Below are 22,124 nucleotides of genomic sequence, written 5' to 3' on the forward strand. Positions count from 1 at the left end.
CAAGTGAACAACTCCAATTTGCCTGCCAATGACAAGTGACGTCTACATAAGAAACAGGTTGGGCACAAATGGCTTACACCTGTAATCTCAGCACTTTGGGAGGCTGACGCAAGAGGACTGCTTGAGGCCAGGACTTTGAGACCAGCCTGGACAACATAGTGACACTCTGCCTCTATAAGAAAAAAATTTAAAAATCAGCCAGGCAAAATGGCACATGCCTGTAGTTGCAGCTACTCAGAAGGCTGAGGTGGGAGGATCACTTGAGCCTGGGAGTTTGAAGCTGCAGTGAGCTATGATCACACCACTGCAGTCCAGCCTGGGTGACAGAGCAAGATCTCGTCTACAAAAAAAAAAATAAAAATCAATATGAATTTAAAAGAAGAACACAACAGGGCAATTCATCCTCACATTCTTCTTCACCATCACCATCATCACGTGTCAAAAGCAGAGCTTCCGGCCGGGCGCGGTGGCTCATGCCTGTAATCTCAGCACTTTGGGAGGCCAAGGTGGGTGGATCACAAGGTCAGGAGATCAAGACCATCCTGGCTAACACGGTGAAACCCCGTCTCTACTAAAAAAATGCAAAAAAAATTAGCCGGGCGTGGTGGCGGGCGTCTGTAGTCCCAGCTACTTGGGAGGCCGAGGCAGGAGAATGGCGTGAACCCAGGAGGCGGAGCTTGCAGGGAGCCGAGATTGTGCCACTGCACTTAGCCTGGGCAACAGAGCGAGACTCGTCTCAAAAAAAAAAAAAAAAAAAAAAAAAAGCACAACTTCCTAGGTGTACACTCGGGTAATTGGGGTGCCCAAGATGTAGACCCCCTTAGTGCTCATGGCTCCCAGGAACAGTGCCCAAGGTCATCACCTCCGGCAGCTGTCTCATTTTACTCCACCATGCTGTAGAAACACCATCATTTTCCATGGAGGCGGTGATGTGAAAAGGGTGAGATAATAATAGTAACTACCACCTCCGATTCCTAAGAGGAATAAATGAAGTACACGTGCAAAAAGCTGAGACACACCTGGCACAGAGGCCACACCTCCACAGAAGAATGCCCAGCCAGCGTTTCTTAAGATCATCATGATCACCACCAATGTCACGGCCAAGGGCACCAGGGCGAGCACCCTGCCAGGCACCACCTCAGGAATTCAAGGCACAGGAAGCCAACCTTCCAGTGGCTCCATTTCACAGAGGAAGGAGCTTCCACCTCTTGGTTGGTGACCCCACCAAATGATTTGCAGTGTCTCTTCCAATTTGGAGATGCCATACATCTCTTGACACTTCAGTAATTCTGCCATTCTCCCTGACTCCCAAGAGAGGCCAGGACCTGTGAAGACCTCAGAAGTTGAGTGCTAGGCTGACTCAAACACACAGACCTTTTCTTTAGTTATTCTGCTGTGTGAGATCCATTTGCCAAGGGAAATTGGGGAAAGTTTTTTTTTTTTTTTCCTACTTTTTTTTTTTGAGACGGAGTCTCGCTGTGTCGCCCAGGCTGGAGTGCAGCAGCGCGATCTCGGCTCACTGCAAGCTCCGCCTCCCGGGTTCACGCCATTCTCCTGCCTCAGCCTCCCGAGTAGCTGGGTCTACAGACGCCCGCCACTAGGCCCGGCTATTTTTTTTTGTATTTTTAGTAGAGACGGGGTTTCACCGTGTTAGCCAGGATGGTCTCGATCTCCTGACCTCGTGATCCGCCCGTCTCGGCCTCCCAAAGTGCTGGGATTACAGGCGTGAGCCACGGCGCCCGGCCATGGAAAGTATTTTTGCTCCGGTGGCTCTGAGCAGTAAAATAACTTCCTCGAGCACCCGGCTGGCGAGTGGAGAAACTGAAAGTGGCTTTGCTCCAACCCTCTAAGCTCTGAAAGGGAACAGGGGCCCATGAGTCCTGCCAGGGTGAATCCAGGATGCATGTCAAGCAGCGACTCTCAGACGTGACCGCAAACTGGAACCATCCAGGCAGTTTAAAAGACCTCCAGTGCCCGACCCCACCCAGATTTTCTGATCTAACCCCTTGGGAGTGTAGCCTGAGCATGGGGACTTCTCCAACTGTCCAAGGGGTTTCCAAAGTGCAGACGCAGGGGAAGCCGTGCACTGTGAAGTCAGCTGCCCACTCAGGAGGATGAGCCGGTGTGACGATCAATAGGACGTCATCTCTATATGTTGAAATTTAACGCCTGGGTTTATAATTCTTTTGGAATCAAACCAGTCTAAGGATGAAAAAAAGACTGGGCACAGAGGCTCATGCCTATAACCCCAGTACTTTGGGAGGCCAAGGCAAGAGAATCACTTGAGTCTAGGAGTTCGAGGCCAGCCTGGGCAACACAGTGAGACTTCCATATCCACAAAATAAAAACAAAAATTATCAGGATGTGTTGGCACGTACCTGTGGTCCCAGTTACTTGGGAGGCTGAAGCAGGAGGGTCACTTGAGCCCAGGAGTGCAGGGAGCTGCGATCACACCACTGCACTCCAGGTTTGGTGACAGAGCAAGACTCTGTCTCAAAAAAAAAAAAAAAAAAAAAAAGATTTTAAAAAATCCAAATAGCATCTCAAGGAGTAAAAATCCTGGGGAATAATAAGGTATAGCATAAAAGAGGAGGAGTAGACTATTTCTAGGAGAATGAGTCTCCTAAAAGCAAATGCCTTGGCTAAAAATACTTTCCCCAATTTCCCTTGGCGAACGGATCTCACACAGTGGAAAAATTAAAGCAAAGGTCTGTGTGTTTCAGTCAGCCTAGCTCGCAACTTCTGAGGTCTTCACAGATCCTGGGCTCTCCTGGGAGTCAGGGAGAATGGCAGAATTATAGAAGTGTCAAGAGATGTAGAGCATCTCCAAATTGGAAGAGACACTGCAAATCATTCGGTGGGGTCACCAACCAAGAGGAGGAAGCTCCTTGACAATGTCTGTGATGTTTCTGCCTCTCATCCTGGGAGCCTTACTCTTTCTAGGCAGCCCATGGAACTTTCAGGTAGCACCAGCAGTTAGGGAGAAATCTGCCTCACTGCAACTTCTATTGCAAGTCCAGAACGGCCTCCAAGGCCACATGGGACAAAACAACTCCTTTTTGTATATAAAATTCCTGCAAATATTTAATAATAGTGATCCCTCTCCCCATCCTCTACTCAAGGCCTTGTCATTCTCTCTACTCCCTTAATAGATTTTTTTGCATAAAACAGGACCAAGATCTGTTGGTCTCCATCTTCTGTGTGTACTTCCATTGGCTTATGTCCCCTCTCTTAATATGTGACACTGTCCACTAAGCACAAACTGTGCATGAGATGTGAGGCACAGGACAGGGACCAGTGCTTTGTTTCCAAGTGCCCCTAAAACTCCAGGTCTGCCCCTACTAACTCTATCATCTTGGGCAACTGATATGACTTCTCTATGTTTTCATAATACTTTATTAGCCCTTATTGTATAAGACTTAAACAAATTTCTTAAACCATTTCTCTTGCCTTCAAGTAGAATATAATTGATTTGAAAAGACAAGGCACACGTGCATGAAACAGGAAGTGCCATCCCCCATTCAAACCTGGCTGGAACAACTTGCTTCTGTTGCTCCTTCTTTTCCAACTCCCTCTGACTCAGAGATCTGCAGCTTTGATCTCAGCCTTTGACATTTCTGGGTATGGAATTCTCTAGACATTCAGATTTAGTCACCCCTCTGAAGGTGAGAGCTCCCTGCTCCAGCCCTACCCCATGAACTCAACCTGGGTCTCCCCCCTCCAGTGGGTACTGTGTGCCAGGCTTGGGGTCTTAGGTGATTGCAATATCATTAGAAACAACTAGGAGAGGTCCCCTCTCCAGCCTCATCCCCCATATACACATAACCTGAGCATCAGAAACACACCATGCCCCACCCTGTGGGCTTTCAAGTCATGCTTTTGTACTTGTCTTTTCTGCCTCAAATGTGTTCCCCACTCCTTCACTTTATGTTCTACTTAGCAAACTCCTATGAATACATCAAAACCCAGCATAAATATCATCCTCTCTGTAAAGGTTTTCCCAAGCATTCAAGGCAGATGGTAATGCTTTTCCCAGGTTTCTGTGATATATTCCTGACACTTCTCTTACTGTGTTTATTTGCAGGTTTCCTGCAAACTCCTACGAATACATCAAAACCCTGCATAAATATCATCCTCTCTGTAAAGATTTTCCCAAGCATTCGGAGCACATGCTAATGATTTTTTCCAGGTTTCTGTGATACATTCCTGCCACCTCTCTTACTGTGTTTATCTGCAGTTTTTCTATACATGTGTCTATCAGCAGACTGAAAACTTCTTGGGGATAGATACATGTCTCATTTACTCTTAGATCCTCAGAGTCCAGTGTGGGGTTTAGGTCACAAAAGGTGTCCTGTTTGTTGAATAGAACTGACTTGTAACCTGCATTATCAAGGCTTCATGAAAGAAACTGCACTTGAGTTGAGCCTTCTCAGGCTAATACAAAACCGTGGAAGACTTCATGAAGCATGAAGAGTTCACTCTTGGCCATGAGTCAGCATTGCACTTAGGGAATACTGAGTGCAGTGAACAGCTTCAGATCTTCTAGTATTTGCAAGAAGCAAATGCTTCTTGTTGACACAGATAATATGGGAGTCAGCCCCTTGGCCCTGGGAGGCCTGGCCCTGTGTTCTGTATCCAGGAAGAATTCCCCCAGGAGGCAGCTTCTCTCTGAGAAAGGACTTTTGGGTGTCAGCTCATGTGAGTGCAAGGGCAACCACAAAGGAAAAAGGGTGGTCTTCGGGTTCCCTGATCCATTCCATCTCAATTCCTTGGTATTAGCAATGGCAGGAGGCCAAGAATACAGCCGAGGGGAGCAATGATTTGTGTTTACAAGCAGAAAGGGCCAACGCAGAGGTCAAATACAGCTGGCTCACAGTGTCACATGGTCTTCCAGGAGTCAGGACTGCCTGTCAGTGCCCAGGAGGCTGTGGGAGGCAGTGAGTCACAGAACCCAGGATCTTGCAACGTCATTCTTGCACTTGCAACATAATTATTCCTTTGTCAAATTCCAAGTGCCCGTAAAACTCACTGTGGCATCCATACAGGACAAACGGAGGCTCTGGCATCACCTCTTGGTTTGTTCTGCAGCAGATCCATCTCCAGCTTCCCCACAGTGGCCTGGAAGGTCCTGGGAGCATTTCCTAGGGACCCTGAAGAGACCACTGACTGAATACAGCATTTTCTTCCTGAAGCCAAGGTTCAGTGTCACACTAAAACTATAAATAATAGTGGAGAAGGATAGTCCAGAAACCTTCCACAAACCATATCAAATCCATAGCTTTTACACAGTAAATTATATTGACAAGCCATTTCTATTTTTCACTTCCACTTTTCCCCCTTTGATAAATGAGCAGTGGAGAGGAGTGCTGGCTGTGTTGGGAAAATACACTCATCTCTGGAGAAGAATAATTCAGTAGCTAATCCACCCACTTGGAGAATTTATTTCTAAGGCTGAACTTTCAGGAGGTTTTATAATGGACGCCCTGACTAATAGGAAGCATGAATCTGTTCCAGATGGTTAATTACTTTTTATCATTCCTTTTAATAATAGTTAAGAATAATAACACAACTCGTGTGAAAAATGAGGATGCAGAATGAGTTAAACTGAAGTATCCTGCACCCATTTCACAAAAAATGAACAGATTGAAGTTGTTCGGGCAGCCCTAAAATGCCAGATCTTAAAACCAATGGAGGTGACAAACTACGAGCTATATAAAAGAAATTAATTTCTATGTTAACCAAATAATGTCCCCAGAAGTGGTCACACAGAGGCCACTCTGCCACCTAGCAGGAATGTTGCAGAAGGCATTTCTGCAGGGGGTAGAAGCGTGAGAGAGAGAGAGTCCTTTTAGAGAAACTCTTCCCTCTCCTGCTCAAAAATGTTCTCTAGCTCCACATTGGAAATCTATACCTCTCAGCACAGAATCTGGGATGGTAAGACCTCTGCCAGCCTAGACAGTTTCATCTCTCACCTCTCTTATTCTCCCTTGAATGGTCAATAGTACTGAGCTACTGAGATATGCAGTGTCGGCAAAAACAGTGGCCCCATATTGGGTGCCAAATTATTGTCACTGAAATAAGTCAAAATCTGTAAAACATTTAGAGAGATTTCTTCTGAGCCAAATATGAGTGACCAATGGCCTGTGACACAGCCCCAGGAAGTCCTGAGGACATGTGCCCAAGGTGGTCAGCCCAGAACTCGGTTTTGGTTTTTTGTTTTTTGTTTTTGGTTATTTTTTTGAGACAAGAGTCTTGCTCTGTCACCCAGGCTGGAGTGCAGTGGTGCCATCTCTGCTCACTGCAATCTGCAACCTCCACCTCCCAGACTCAAGCAATTCTCTTGTCTCAGCTTCCCAAGTATCTGGGACTACAGATATGCGCCACCATGTCTGGCTAACTTTTGCATTTTTTGTAGAGGCAGGGTTTCACCACGTTGGCCAGGCTGGTCTCAAACTCCTAACCTCAAATGATCCACCCACCTCAGCCTCCCAAAGTGCTGGGATTACAGGCATGAGCCACTATGCCTAGCCCATAACTTGGTTTTATACATTGTAGGGAGACACCAGGCATCAATCAATACATGCAAGTTATGCACTGGTTGGATCTGAAAAGGTGGGACAGCTGAAAGCAGGGGCTTCCAGGTCATAGGCAGATTCAGATTTTCTGATTGGTAACTGGTTGAAAGAATTATCATCAATAGAAAGGAATGTCTGGGTTGTGAGAAAGAGTTGTGGAGACCAAGTTTTTATCACGCAGATGAAGCCTCCAGGTAGCAGGCTTCAGGGAGAACAGATTGTAAATGTTTCTTATCAGAATTAAAGAGTCTGCTCTGTCAGTAATTCTGAAAAGGGAGAAGGGTATAATGAGGTATGCCCAGCTCCCCCTTCCTATCATGGCCTGAACTCGTTTTTCAGGTTAACTTGGGAATGTCCTTGGCCAAAAGGAGGGGCCCATTCATGTGACTGGGGGAGGACTGAGAATTTTATTTTTGGTTTACAGCAGATGTATCTACTCTTTCCACCAGCCACTATGCCTTTACTCTTGCTGTTCCCTCAACTAGAATGCCTTCCACAAGCCAGGTCCCCTGAAAAAGTCCCAGGTAACCTGTAAGTTTCCATTCTATGAACACATCACCACACACTCTCCAGAGGGGACAACTTCTCCCCTGAACTCACAAGCATTTTCCAGGTTGCACATGAATCTTATGCAGGAAATTTGCACATCCCTCCCAGTAAACTGAACTCCTTCAGGGCAGGCAAAAGTCAACAGACTTTTGTCTTGACTGGGCTTAGCTCCTGTGTTAGTCAATTTTCACACTGCTGATAAAGACGTACCCAAGACTGGGCAATTTACAAAAGAAACAGGTTTAATGGACTCACAGTTCCACATGGCTGGCAAAGCCTCACAATCATGGTGGAAGGTGAAAGGTACATCTCACACATGGTGGCAGACAAGAAAAGACACAGCTTGTGCATGGATACTCCTCTTTATACAACCATCAGATCTCATGAGACTTATTCACTATCATAAGAACAGCACGAGGAAGACCTGCCCCCATGATTCAGTTACCTCCCACCTTGTCCCTCCCAAGACATGCGGGAATTGTGGGAGCCACAGTTCAAGATGAGATTTGGGTGGGGACACAGCCAAACCCTATCAGCTCCATTCCTAGCATAGGATCATTGAATATTTTGTTGAATGGGTGAGTGAAAATAGATAGGAATCCACTGGGGAAATTGCTCTAACTTGAACATCCTGTGAGTCTAGATTCTTCCCCACTCCCTGACATCGCCTCTCACAGCTGATGCTGGCAGTGAATGAAATCTTCTCTTGGCAGAAGGCCACTGATATACATGTTCTATTTGGAAAGCTCCAGTTTTAAACTAGACCCAGAATCTTCTCCTCAGACAGACAACAAGATGTGATTCAGTGAAAGCCACAGTAGCAGACTGTGGCCGAGTCTCATTTCTGATTCCTGTTTTCAGCTTGCTGGGTGACTTGGAGCAAGTAACAAATCCCGTGGGCTTGCACGTCACCCTTTATATGCTCAAAAGTGGGGTACACTCTGTAAATCAAAAATAAAATCCTAAGCCCCCCAACTGATTAATGGACCCCCTTTTTGGCCAAGGGCATTCCAAAGAAACCTGAAAAACTAGGTTAGACCATAACGGGAATGGCTGGTCAGACATGCCTTCTTACACTCTCCTCCTTTTGGAAGGCACAGGTGACCAGCATTAAAAGTAAAAAAGAGATCTGAAGACTGACAAAACAGATTCTTTGCAGCAGTAAGATACCAACATGATAGACAGGAGGCCCTGAAAGAAATCCAAGTAGTTTACCCCAAAATATATTTCCTTGACATATTTTGAAATGGCCCTGCAAAGCTGTCTCTCGTGGGGGAAATCTACATTCTATAGAGAATCCCCTTCCCTTCCCAGGTCTTTTTCCTGATCCAGGAGAGAATTAACTAAGAGTCTGGCACCCTTTTAGGTCCAGTAAGAGCTCTGAAGCCTGCTGCCTGGAGGCTTTATCTGCAGGATAAAAATCTTGACCTCCACAAGAACTTGTAACCCAAATGCTCCCTTCTATTGATTCTAGGTCTCCAGATAATAACTCAACTCTTTCAACCAATTGCCAGTTGGAAAATCTTTGAATCTACCTATGACCTGGAAACTCTCCTCAGCTTTGAGTGGTCCTGCCTTTCTGGACTGCACCAGTACATACCTTCCATGTATTGACTGACGTCTTATGTCTCCCTGAAACATATAAAACCAAGTTGTAACCAGACCTCCTGGGGCACATGTTCTCAGGGCCTCCTGTGACTGTGTCAAGAGTCATGGTTCTCCCATTTGACTCAGAACAAATTTCTTCAAATATCTTACAGAATTTGACTCTTTCCCTCAACAACTCAGCCTGGGGAGTGCCAGAACAATTCATGGTACTGTGGAAAGGGTCACAGTCCTGTATCCAAAACTTTGGGCACACTGGGTTTTAGAATCAGAATTTGGGGAGTTGTAGAAATTTTTTAGAATCACAGTTTTTTGGGAACTGTAGAAATTCTTACCTGTACCTATGTAAACCAAAGAAAATGACTGACTAGAGTCTCAGTTATTTTAGAGATTTATTTGGCCAAGGTTTAGGATGTGCCCAGAAAAAAGGAACACAAAACCACAGGAAATATCAGTGATTCATGGTTTTTTCCAAATAGAGTTTGGGGATGTCTATATTTAAAGAGAAAAGAGCAGGCAGTAATGAAGAGAGGAAGGAGAAAAAAAAAAAAGGAAGAATAGGTAACACGGTTTGACTGTGTCCCCACCCAAATCTCATCGTGAATTGTAGCTCCCATAATTCCCACGTGTTGTAGGAGGAACCCCACGGGAGATCATCAAATCATGGGGGCAGCTCCCCCCATACTGTTCTCACAGTAGTGAATAAGCCTCATGAGATCTGATGGTTTCATAAGGGGTTTCCCCTTCCACTTGGCTCTCAATCTCTCTTGTCATGTAAGATGTGCCTTTTGCCTTCCACCATGATTGTGAGGCCTTCCCAGCCACGGGGAAATGTGAGTCCATTAAACCTCTTTTTCTTTGTAAGTTACCCAGTCTTGGGTATGTCTTTAGCAGCAGCGTGAAAACAAACTAATAAAGTAGATAAAAAAGCTACGTGGTTGCATCCACTTGAGGCTTTGATCAAGGGTCACTGAATCTGCATATTTCATGGGGAAGCAGAAGGCAGAAGAATAGTCAGTTTCAAATTGTCTTGCACGCAGTGCATTTTTAATAAACATAGAGGATGCAGTCAGGCAGGCATATGGCCCAGGTCAGTGGAGGGATGATTTCAATTCTGTCCTTTGTCCCATACCTATGAAGATAAACTGTTAATTTACACTATCAGGGTGAAATTCAAGAGAACTGCTTCAGGGTAAAAGATACTGGAGCCCACAAAGAATTTCCTCCTGAGTAAATCGTGAGGGAGGTATGTAGCCTTTTATCTTTGCAGCCATGAATTTAGGAACAAAATGGGAAGCAGGTTTGCATGACTCAGTTCCCAGCTTGACTTTCCCTTTGGCAGAGTAACTTTAGGGCCCCAAGTTTGTATTTTCCTTTCACACATATATAATCTAACATTCTCTAATGGGTCTGGGTCAGCATCCCAACTTAATACGTGAATATTCCTGCAATGAAATGTGTACACAGTCACATGAAATGAGATAAGTAAACGTCATAAATAGCCTTATATCCCATTACAGTTAGGTTTTACCACCTTTTTTTGACACAGAGTCTCACTCTGTAGCCCAGTGGGGTGCAGTGGTACAATCTTGGCTCACTGCAGCCTCCACCTCTCCGGTTCAAGAGATTCTCCTGCCTCAGCCTCCCGAGTAGCCACCATGCCCAGGTAATTTTTGTATTTTTTGTAGAGACAGGGTTTCATCATGTTGGCCAGGCTGGTCTCAAACTCCTCTCCTTGTGATCCGCCTGCCTCAGCCTCCCAAAGTGCTGGGATTACAGGTGTGAGCCACGGCACCCAGCCTCATCCTTTTTTTGTTTTTGTTTGTTTTTGTTTTTTGAGTTTCAGGATCGCAGATAAAAGGTTGCAAGCTTATAATAAAACTCCTGTTATAGCAATGCTTATTGATCTGAAAACAAAAAAAAGGTTTTGGGTATAACCAAAATAAACACATGTCCTGGCGGTGACATCCTCCTTTGGGGGTGATGTCCCATGTGGCAAGGACAATTCGCTCCCTGAGTGAGTCCCGGAGGAAGCAGCAGGGGCACCTTCTTCCAGGGTCTGATCACAGCCCGAGGCTGAACGTGCAGTTCACACGTGCCCAGGCAGTGACTGTACAGATCTTATGGTGCAGGTTTAACCAAACAAGTCCTCATAAAACAGGTAAGAGATTTAAAGATTTGTGCACACAGCATGTGTCCTGGGGATGACAGTCTTAAGACAAACACAAGCTCCAACCTCACAGGGCAGAGCGGATGCTTTTCCTCCTGTTGGGAGCTTGTCTGGAGCCACTATCTGAGATTAAAAGATTGACAATCCGATAGAGGTCCAAAAGGAATTACCAAGAATATTGAGGTCGGTTGTGGTGGCTCACACCTGTAATCTCAGCACTTTGGGAAGGAAGGATCACTTGAGGCCAGGAGTTTGAGACCAGCCTGGGCAACATAGTGAGACCCCATCTCTACAAAAAAATTTTAAAATTAGCTAGGTGCAGTGGTGCACACCTATAGTCCTAACTACTTGGGAAGCTGAGGCGGGAAGATTGCTTGAACCCAGGAGTTCAAGGCCGCAATGAGCTATGATGGTGCCCCTGCACTCCAGCCTGGGCAACAGAATGGACCTTGTCTCAAAGAAAAAAGAGAAGAGTATTGAAATATGGATGCAGATGCACTGCCATTAACAGTAACCCTTGCTTTAAGAATATATCATGCTTTGGGATGACATTTTAAAATGAACCATACAGAAATAGAAGACAAGTATCTGTAATGTTTTCCCAGGACCTTCCAAATTTCCCCCAAACTAAACAATAAGCATTATGATTCTCTTTCAGAGTTCTCCACTCAAAAGCAAAAGATAAGAAGTCACATTGGGGAAATGCTGTGTTTTCACCTACAGCCAAGATAGCGGGACTATTACACAAAAACACACTCTGGCAATAAACTAAATGCATTTCTTTGTCAGCAAATACTTTTGGAAAATGTATTGAAAACACTGGCGACGATTTGAAGACAGAAACTTAAGAAAGGTGCACACAGCAGGCAGGTTTGCTGTGCTCAGGGAGAAGGGTTTTTCCCACATTTCAGCCTGTGATACTTGCTAGATTCAATCTCTGTTACAACACGTACGATACACCATTTTTGTGAGTCAATGATCAGGTTCGTGCAAAAGTAATTGCGGTTTTTGTCACTACGGTAAATTTATATCCTGAACTAAATGAGTTCTTACGTGAAAACCTTGTTCGAGGGAAAAAGCGTCTAGGGTGCCTCCTGAAGGAATGGATGCTTTGACTGAAATAAAAGCAGGGTTTTGGGGCGAGCTTACAGAGACTGGAGCACAGCTAATTTCATTCATGCATACTCCTGGCAAGTTACTAGAGCAAAGGGCACAAAAGGCTCCAGGAAATCAACTGTAAAAACACAGATGTTTAAAACATAGCCCTACTGTCAAAAAATCCTTTAGTAAAATCGGCAGTCCCCTGGAAATAGCCAGAAGTTTGCTGGTTATCTTGTGTCAAAAAGCTTGAGAAGCGTTGCAAATTAAAAATAAACTATGCATTATTTTTTAAGTTCAAAACATAATAACCTATTCTTGGACGACAGATATCCCTCAAGAGCCTATGGCATCCATAAATATTTTCAGAAAAAGTCAACGTACTTAATTTGTTACCTCAAGGTACAGATGACATTTAAACGATGAATGAGAAACTAATGCTTTCCAATAAAAAAGAATACTTGTACTACTAGAGAGGCATTTTGAAAATGGATGTTTGGAAATGTTTCCATGATTAATGATTTGTGGCTGAAAATGCTATAATTTAATTTATAAAAACTCATATATTCACACTTGAAAAACTTGGAAACAGATTTTCTAGGCTTTTAAACGTCTTCCATATGAAGAGTTTCAGCAGGTTTTGAACCCATTTGTTAAAAATATTGAAATGCATCACCTTTCAGTCAGTTTGCAAGAGCAACTGACTGGCATCAAGAGAAATGGAAATTTACTAGCTGAATTTCAACAAAAACTTTTGCATAATACATGGATGGCTTCGCAAAGCGAGTGTCATAATTTATTAAGCACCACCAACTATGAATTTCTTCTACTTGGATCTGCATCTCTTTTGGGGGGTATCTTTTCCAGTACTGAAACCAAAAATAAGTGAATTAAAACCAGACCTGTGAATTACTCTATCACAAAGTATTAAATCATGATTTTGAAAATAACGAAAACAGATTTACCAAGACGGCTGCCATGGAAAATATGGCCAGTAATGATATTTTAATGAGAGGAAAAAAGGTTTCCTAAGCTATTAAATAAACCATATTGAAAAATAAATTTGAAACATTGCTTATTTCATCTTCATCGTCTCATGCTTTTAAATACAATCTGTCAGCAATCCACACATATAATGTATAATTAAACAAATAAGCAGGTATTGGAGGTATATGCTTAAACATTTTTACCAATAGGGGTATGCAATCCAAAAAAGGTGAGAGATCATAGATCCATAAAATGGGGGGACCACTGACATGTCTCCCAAAATTAATGAGAGAAATAAATAAATATGAATATGATTTGAAAGAAGGACAAAGTGCTAAAGAGAGGTAAGGCACTATAAACGTCCTTGCAGGAGGTATATTTAACCCACGTAAGAAAGGAAATCTGAAACACATGCTGTTATGTAAAGATGAACCTTAAGAATGCATTAAAATAGGACAGGTGCGTGAAAATATTAGCTGTGAGTTTTGCTCATCACATACATGAACTTCAAGGTACTGACTCTACTTTCTGTTATTTTCTTTTTATTGTTTTATTATACAAACATTATAATGACAATGATGATTACCAGCTACTGTTGACTCAATTTCTCCTAAATGCCAGGCCCAAAGGGAGCATACATCACCTCTATTTCTTACAACATATCTAGAAAGATTCAGTAGAGAAGAGGAAAGAAGATGGTACGAAGAGGTGGTTAAGGCTGTCACCTTCACAGTAAGACTAGGTGGATCTGGAAGCCCAGATTTGCTCCAAGTGCCTATGACAAGTCTTCCACGTTCCCTTGCCTGTCTGTAGGTACCGACCTTATAGGTGGGTGGGGAAGACCGAATGAGTTGATGTATAGAAAGACTAAGAACAAAGTATGGATGGAAATTAGTTGCTAGCATTACTAACTATTATTATTACACCCATTTCACAGAAGACAAACCTGAAGCCGTTCATTGACAAAGCCAGGATTTGACTTATAGGAACATTGTAATTGTAATGATCTGAAACAAACAAGGAAAATGATCACTCCTGTTTTCACCACCTGAACACATCAACTGTTCTCATTTTCTGTATGTTCCTTTCAGGTCCTATCTGTATGTTTCTGTCTTTATTTTATATATAAGTCACAGTACGGTTGACCCTCAAATAACACAGATTTGAATTACATGGGTCCCCTTATATGTGGATTTTCTTCTGCCTTGACCACCCCTGAGATGGCAAGATCAACTGATATGGTTTGGCTCTGTGTCCCCACCCAAATCTCATCTCAAACTGTAATCCCCATGTGTTGAGGGAGGGACCTAGTGGAAGGCCACTGGATCATGGGGATTTCCTCCATGCTGTTCTCATGACAGTCAGTTCTCAAGAGATCTCATGGTTTTATAAGTGCAGTTTCCCATGCTCTCTCTCTCTCTCTGTCTTTTCTGCCACCTTGTGAAGAACATACTTGCTTCTCCTTCGCCTTCCACCATGATTGTAAGTTTCCCGAGGCCTCCCCAGACATGTGGAACTGTGAGTCAATTAAACCTCTTTCCTTTATAAATTACTAGTCTCAGGTCTTCCTTTATAGCAGTGTGAGAACAGACTAATACACCAACCTCTCTTCTTTCTCCTCCTCAGCCTACTCAACGTGAAGGCGATGAAGATGAAAACCTTTATGACAATCCACTTCCACTTAATGAACAGTAGATTTTCCTCTTCCTTATGATTTTCTTAAAAACATTTTCTTTTCTCTAGCTCGTCTTTATTGTAAGAATATGAGATATAATACGTATGACATACATAGTATGTGTTCATTGACTTTATGTTACTGGTTAGGCTTCTGGTCAACAGTAGACTATTTGGCCAGGTGCAGTGGCTCATGCCTGTAATCCCAGCGCTTTGGGAGGCTGAAGCAGGTGGATCACCTGAGGTCAGGAATTCAAGACCAACCTGGCCAATGTGGCGAAACCCCATCTCTACTAAAAATACAAAAATTACCCGGACGTGGTGGTGCGTGCCTGTAATCCAAGCTACTCGGGAGGCTGAGGCAGGAAAATAGCTTGAACCCAGGAGGTGGAGGTTGCAGTGAGCCGAGATTGCACCACTGCACTGTCAGAGGGAGCGACAGAGCAAGACTCCATCTCAGAAAAGAAACCAAAAAAAAGGTAGACTATTAGTAGTGAAGTGTTTCTGGGAGCCTAAAGTTATATGTGGATTTTCAACTGCCAAGGAGGTCAGCACCTCTAACCCCTGCATTGTTCAAGAGGCAATGGTAGCCATCAAAAAAATTTTCTCATGTTTTCCCCATCTATCTCCAAAGCTATAACGAGGTTAGTACTTTTGTCTGTGATGGTACTATTTAAAAACATTCTCCAGTACTTCTTTAATTGTGTTTTCACTCTTCTTCAAGATAAATACTAACACAAATAAAACTATAACATTAAAAAAAATCTGAAAGAGCACAAATAGACAATCTAAGCTCACACTTCAAGGAACCAGAGAAACAAGAACAAACCAAACCCAAATCCAGCAGGGGAATAGAAGTAACAGGCCGGGCATGGTGGCTCACACCTGTAATCCTAGCACTTTGGGAGGCTGAGGCAAGTAGATCACTTGAGCCCAGGAGTTCAAGACCAGCCTGGACAACATGGCAAAACCTTGCCCCTCCCCCACCCCCAAAAAAGTCAATTGTACAGACAAGTTTTTACATTATGCTTATATCATAAAAGCACTTATTTCAGATAGATGCAAGCTTCTAAAGGGTATTCATAATTAACAATCTTTTTTTTTTCTTTTTTTTGAGGTGGAGTCTTACTGTGTAGCCCAGGCTGGAGTACAGTGGCACGATCTCCACTCACGGCAAGCTCCACCTCCCGGGTTCACGCCATTCTCCTGCCTCAGGCTCCTGAGTAGCTGGGACTACAGGCTCCCGCCACCATGCCCAGCTAATTTTTTGTATTTTTAGTAGAGACGGGGTTTCACCGTGTTAGCCAGGATGGTCTCGATCTCCCGACCTCGTGATCTACCCACCTCGGCCTCCCAAAGTGCTGGGATTACAGGCATGAGCCACCATGCCCAGCCTTATAATTATAATCTTAATGAATGTATAACAATCTATTGATTCAATATACCATAATTTAAATGACCATTCCATTCCTATTAGTCTTTTAGGTGGCTTCCAAATTCTTACTATTAAAAGCAATGAAGGGCCAGTTGCAGTGGCTCTAACCTGTGATCCCAGCACTTTGGGAGGCCAAGGCAGGCAGATCATTTGAGGTCAGGAGTTTGAAACCAGCCTGTCCAACATGGTGAAATCCCATCTCTATTAAGAATACAAAAATTAGGCCGGGCGCGGTGGCTCACACCTGTAATCCCAGCACTTTGGGAGGCCGAGGCAGGCGGATCACAAGGTCAGGAGATCGAGACCACGGTGAAACCCCGTCTCTACTAAAAATACAAAAAAAATTAGCCGGGCGCAGTTGTGGGCGCCTGTAGTCCCAGCTACTCGGGAGGCTGAGGCAGGAGAATGGCGTGAACCCGGGAGGCGGAGCTTGCAGTGAGCCGAGATCGCGCCACTGCACTCCAGCCTGGGCGACAGAGCGAGACTCCGTCTCAAAAAAAAAAAAAAAAAAGAATACAAAAATTAGCCAGGAGTGGTGGGTGGGTGCCTATAATTCCAGCTACTTAGGAGGCTGATGCAGGAGAATTGCTTGAGTCCAGGAGGTGGAGGTTGCAGTGAGCAGAGATCACGCCATCGCACTCCAGCCTAGGCGACAGAGCAAGCCTCTGTCTCAAAAAAAAAAAAAAAAAAAAAGCAACGAGGCCATCAGCATTTTCATGCATGTGGCACTTTTCCCCTTTATGATTGATTTCCCTAGCATAAATTCCCAGAAGGAAGATTACTAGTTCAGAGATATGAAATATTTTTATGGCTCGGAGTATGTACTTCCAAATGGCTTTCCAAAGGTGTGATTCTGATTTTATAAGACCACCAGCTATGGGTCCAGGCAAAATCTCACCTATACAGGGTAAGAGTACGAAGATACCTTTCCAAAAAAAAAAAAAAAATCCTGCTCTCTGCAGACCTTTCCCAATTTACACCAGTCCTCCCCTATTGATTTCTCCTGTTTTTACTGAGTAATCTCTGCGCTCCTCTTTAAAAGAATTTTCCACCTCCAGAAGCTAATTTGAAATACTAATTTACACATAGAACTCACCTTCATTATCTCTAGCCTTTGCCCATTAAAGAGACTGAAAAATCTCAACCAGTTCAGTCCCCAGTGTCCACAGGGCGTTAACTTTCAGAGACCCAGAACTAGAGGTTGCACATACGCCCAGGGGTTGCTCCCAAGTCTCCACTCTTTCACAGCAAAGCATTAATTTTCCACCTAGACTCATCCAGACATTACCCAATTTTCCACCTGCCTCCCCCTTTTCCAAACATCCCAAGGACAACAAATGTGCCCAGAATGTCACCATTAGCATGGACGACTCCATACCTGTGCCCTTCTTGACAGCGTGGATGACAGGCAGCGCAAAGTAAAAATGGCAACAACATTCTGCCTCACAAAATTGGGATGGTTTTTAAAAATAGGCTCTCTTTTTAGCACACTCTCTTAGCACGGCCCCCACAGAATCTTCCCACTTGGTATAGATCATGTGTGGGGTTAGAAAAGCCCACAAACTTCAGTCATATTACTGTCGAAAATGACAAAGGTTCCACCGAGCGAGTGGATGGAGGACGAGGGCAGGTGGGTGCTGAAGACTTAGAACGTAATTATTTCAACTGCTTATTATCCAGGAGCCAAGAAAAGAACACAGATACTAAGAGGCATTTGGAACGTCCTAGAGTGGGGCTAGGTGACATCGATTAAATGCTTTTCCTGAGAAACAGCCATTTCTTCCTAGGGGTCCTTCCCAAAAGACAGAGGATTTTTTGGTTGATTTTTTTTTTTTCCTGGAGATAGGGTCTCGCTCTGTATCCCAGGCTGGAGTGCAGTGGTGCCATGACAGCTCAATGCAGCCTTGAACCCCTGGGCTCAAGTGATCCTCCCGTGTTGGCCTCCCAAGCAACTGGAACTACAGGTGTGCACCACCATGCTCAGTTAATTTTTAAATTTTTTTTGTAGAGATAGGGTCTCACTATGTTGCCCAGGCTGGTCTCCAGTTCCTGGCCTTAAATGATCCTTCCACCTCAGCCTCACAAAGTGCTGGGGTTGCAGGCATGAGCCACCGCACCTGGGCAACTTTTAATCTGAGCCTTGGGAATGGGAGAGATCCCAGTCTCTGCCTTCATTCTAAAATCTTCATTCCCTCAAAGTTGTCACGTAATCTCTCTTCATTCCTCACCATAAGCCTAAGGGGTTGGCATTTTTATTATCTCATTTTATTTACAGATGGGGATAAAGGAGCAGGATGACTTGCTCAAGGTCGCATAACTAATAAAGGGCAGAGTTGAGGTTCAAACTCAGATCCGTGTGGCTCCAAAGACTGAGCTCCTGACCACCAGGCTCTCTTTTCTCTTGGTGGAATACTCCCAGAAAATAAAACAGCCATGAAACCAAACGCTGCAGTGCTAGATGTCAGAACTCCAAATACCAGAAATTGCTGAAATGTCTTAGTGTCAATCAACCCTTAATGACCTTGGCAAGCATTCTCCATGATGACAGCAGACCCAGAGAGAGTGAGCAAGTGGGAGCCAAGAAGGGTGCATTGAACTAGAAGAGTTCAGGGGGTGCCTGTGCAGCCAGGCAGGAGCTGGACAAAGCAGAGCTGGGAATGCAGTAGCAGCAGGTGGATGCTGGAGCACTTCTGTATCTACACTCTCTTCTTAACTGCTAAACTGCTCTAGTCACTCCCTTCCCAAACACAGGCACAGCAAACCCTACCTAGTCTAACCCTGCACCTCCATCTCTCTTTCCCCAGTTCTCAATCCAATTTCTTGGCATGGTCATCCACATCAGTTCCATTTGCCCATTTTCTCATTTTGCACCCCACCCCACTTCAATCTGGCTTCCACGAACCCTTGATCCTGCCAACGACATCATGACCTCAGCATGGCCAAATTCAATAGATTTGTTTCAGTCCTTATATGAACAGACATTTTTCATTTTTGCACAAGTTTGGGTGTTGTTTTTTTCTCATTTCCCATACTATCTGCCCCCAAATGTGTTGTTTTATGAGGTCTGAAAAAGGAAAATAAGGACAAGATCAAGGGAAGTTAAAGGGCTGGATGCAGCAGCACCCATCTGTAGTCCCGGCTACTCTGGAAGCCAAGATGGGAGGGTCACTTGAACTCAGGAGTTTGAGTCCAGCCTGGGCAACTTAGCAAGATCCCATCCCAATAAGAAAAGAAAAGAAGAGAAGAGAGAAACAATAGCAAAGGAAGTTAAAAGATTGTATATTTCTATTTGTGAAAAAGAAACCTTTAGTAGAACTAAGGTTGCCCCACATGTGATACATCATAAAGCAAGCAGGAATTATATTAGACAAGAATGATGAGCAGACACTGAAATCATTGAAGGGTAGATGTATTAGTCTATTTTCACACTGCTATAAAGACATACCTGAGACTGGGTAATTTATAAAGAAAATAGGCTTAATTATAAAGAAAAGAGATTATTTATAGAGAAAAGAGATTTAATTGACTCACAGCTCCACATGGCTGGGGAGGCCTCAGGAAATTTACAATCATGACAGAAGGGGAAGAAGCACGTCTCACATGGTGGCAGGCAAGAGAGGGCAAGATCAGAGAAAACTGCCTTGTAAAACCATCAGATCTCGTGAGAAATCACTCACTATCACAAGAACAGCCTTGAGGAAACCACCCCCAGGACCCAATCACCTCCCTCAACCAGGCCCCTCCCTCAACATGTAAGGATTAGGGAGATTACAATTCAAGATGAGATTTGGGTGGGGATACAGAGCCAGACCATATCAGTGGACTAGATAGATTATCTAGAATATTCTTCCCAACTCTAAGATTCTAATGGCCTAACTAGTTGTAGGCCACAGAAAGGTAAAGTTCACCTGCAGTAGGTTGTATTTTTACCTCGGGTGGTGACTTGTTAAACTGTATGGATCAATGAACATTGAGTGCCTTCTATAGTAGGCCCAGTAATGGGCACCCTGGGAGACATAAAAGGATGTGAGTTAGCATACACGTTCTGCTGTTTGTGACAGAGACCTAAAATGACACCAGCTTTACCAGAGAAGATGGTCGTCTTGCACGGCAAAGTCCTCAGGGGCCCAGGCTATAAGTTCCTCTCCACTATCCCTAAATGTTCCCCTCTTCCTTGTGGTCCAAGTTGGCTCAAAACTACATCTGCATTCCAGCCAGTGATAGACAGGAGGTGAGTCAGTTTGGACATTCATCCCCTCCAAATCTCCATGTTGAAATGTGATCCCTGGCCAGGCACGGTGGCTCACACCTGTAATCCTAGCACTTTGGGAGGCTGAGGTGGGCGGATCCCAAGGTCAGGAGATTGAGACCATCCTGGCTAACACGGTGAAACCCCATCTCTACTAAAAATACAAAAAATTAGCCAGGCGTGGTGGTGGGTGCCTGTAGTCCCAGTTACTCGGGAGGCTGAGGCAGGAGAATGGTGTGAACCCGGGAGGCGGAGCTTGCAGTGAGCCGAGATCGCACCACTGCACTCCAGCCTGGGCGACAGAGTAAGACTCCATCTCAGAAAAAAAAAAAGAAAAAGAAGAGAAAAAAAAAAAAGAAATGTGATCTTTAATGGCAGAGGTTGGCCTAGTGGAAGGTGTCTGGATTTTAGAGACAGATGCCTTATGAATGGCTTGGTGCCCTCCTCATGGAATGGAGCAAGTTCTTGCTCTACTAGTTCACATGAAAGCTGGTTGTTTAAAAGGGTCTAGCACCACCCTCTCTCTCTCTCTAGCTCCCTCTCAACATGTGACATGCAGGCTGTCCTTTCTCTTCAGCCGTGAGTGGAAGTTTCCTGAGGTCCTCACCACAAGCAGATGCTTGCACCATGCTTCTTGTACAATCTGCAGAACCATGAGCCAAATAAGCCTCTTTGCTTTAAAAATTACTAAGCCTGTGGTGTTTTTTTTTGTTTGTTTGTTTGTTTTGAGTTAAGGTCTCATCCTGTCACCCAGCCAGGCGTGCAGGGGCATGATCATGGTTCACTGCAGCCTAGAATTCCTGGGCTCAAGCAATCCTCCCGCCTCAGCCTCCCAAGCTGCTGGGACTACAGGTGCACACCACCTTACCTAGCCAATTTTTTAAATTTTTTGTAGAGACAGGGTCTCTCTCTGTTGTCCAAGCTGGTCAGGAACTCCAGGCTTCAAGCAATCCTCCTGCTTTGGCCTCTCAAAATGCTGGGATTACAGGCATGAGACACTGCATCCAGCCTCAGGTATTCCTTTACAGCAACACAAACAGACTAAGAGGAAAAGGGAAGAGTAAAGCATGCTCCTTGCCTTTAAGGGCAAAATTGGAAATGAAACATGGCACTTTGGTTCACATCCCTGTTCTTTGGTTTATGTCTCCTTAGAGAAAAGGACCTACTCACCTCCAAGCAACCACACTGCAAGAGAAGCTAGGAAGTGTCATCCTTCTCTGGGTGGCCACATGCCCAGCTAAAAAGCCTATCTCTAGGGAAGGTAAGGTGGACAAACAGCAATCTTTATCACTAAGGGGGAAGGATACAACAGAAGCTGATGTTTATCCCCAGGGAGCTTACTTACCCAAACATCTCTACCATCAGAGCCCTTACCAGATCAGCCAAACCAAGGAGGAGAGAAAGAGTGAGAAAGGTATCGAGTCATCCAAGGGCATTTGTCTCCTTGAAAATTTTTAACTTTAGGCCTGGCATGGTGGCTCACGCTTGTAATCCCAGCACTTTGGGAGGCCGAGGCGGGCAGATCATGAGATCAGGAGATCGAGACCATCCTGGCTAACATGGTGAAACCCTGTCTCTACTAAAAATACAAAAAATTAGCCAAGCGTGGTGGTGGGTGCCTGTAGTCCCAGTTACTCGGGAGGCTGAGGCAGGAGAATGGCGGGAACCCGGGAGGCGGAGCTTGCAGTGAGTGGAGATCGCACCACTGCACTCCAGCTTGGGCCACAGAGCGAGACTGTCTCAAAAAAACAAAAAAAAAAAAAGAAAATTTTTAACTTTAGA

The 22,124-nt window shown here is 44.4% G+C and overlaps 1 protein-coding gene across 4 annotated transcripts in view; it reads right to left on the bottom strand.

Annotated features, from left to right (window-relative positions):
- The window catches only part of GALNT17 (polypeptide N-acetylgalactosaminyltransferase 17), a 606,009-nt gene that overhangs the window by 472,137 nt on the left and 111,748 nt on the right, over nt 1-22,124 (bottom strand). The window lies entirely within an intron of this gene.

This window comes from Macaca nemestrina, chromosome 4, assembly GCF_043159975.1.
Source record: "Macaca nemestrina isolate mMacNem1 chromosome 4, mMacNem.hap1, whole genome shotgun sequence".
Lineage (NCBI taxonomy): Eukaryota > Metazoa > Chordata > Mammalia > Primates > Cercopithecidae > Macaca > Macaca nemestrina.